This window comes from Chaetura pelagica, unplaced genomic scaffold (assembly GCF_000747805.2).
Source record: "Chaetura pelagica isolate M959 unplaced genomic scaffold, ChaPel_1.0 scaffold49, whole genome shotgun sequence".
Taxonomy (NCBI): domain Eukaryota; kingdom Metazoa; phylum Chordata; class Aves; order Apodiformes; family Apodidae; genus Chaetura; species Chaetura pelagica.
In genome coordinates, this window is record NW_009970715.1 from 303008 (window position 1) to 303413 (window position 406).

At 62.6% G+C, this 406-nt stretch overlaps 1 protein-coding gene across 1 annotated transcript in view; it reads left to right on the plus strand.

Moving 5' to 3' along the window:
• LOC104396228 (ras GTPase-activating protein 4-like) overlaps positions 1 to 406 on the plus strand; it is a gene marked incomplete at its 3' end in the record, with an annotated part of 10787 nt that overhangs the window by 3762 nt on the left and 6619 nt on the right. The window lies entirely within an intron of this gene.

The window sequence follows — 406 nt, forward strand, 5'->3', positions numbered from 1 at the left end:
TTAATCCCCCCCCCCCACTTAACCCTTTCCACCCCCAAGGCACTGACTCTCAACCACCCTCCTTCTGGGATGGGGCAGCTTCTCCAGGTCCCCAACCAACCCCCCCGATGTGCTCCCCTTGCTCCGGGAAGCTCGGGGCTGGCTCAGGGACATTGCCAGGACCCGTGTTCCTGGGTAACTGGATCGGGCTGTTCCGTGCGGGGACAGGACCCACAACCTCTTTGTCACCCCCCCCGGGTCCTGCCTGCTCCTCTGCCCCCAGCCCTGCATCTCAGCCACCTCCTTTCTTCTGGCAAGAAGCTGTAAAAACCGGGATTTGTTTTGGTTGCCTTTTGGATGCTGTTGGCAGGGGGGAGTGGGGGTGTCCCCGGGGAGGAAGAGGAGGGTCAGAGCATCCCTGGGGCTG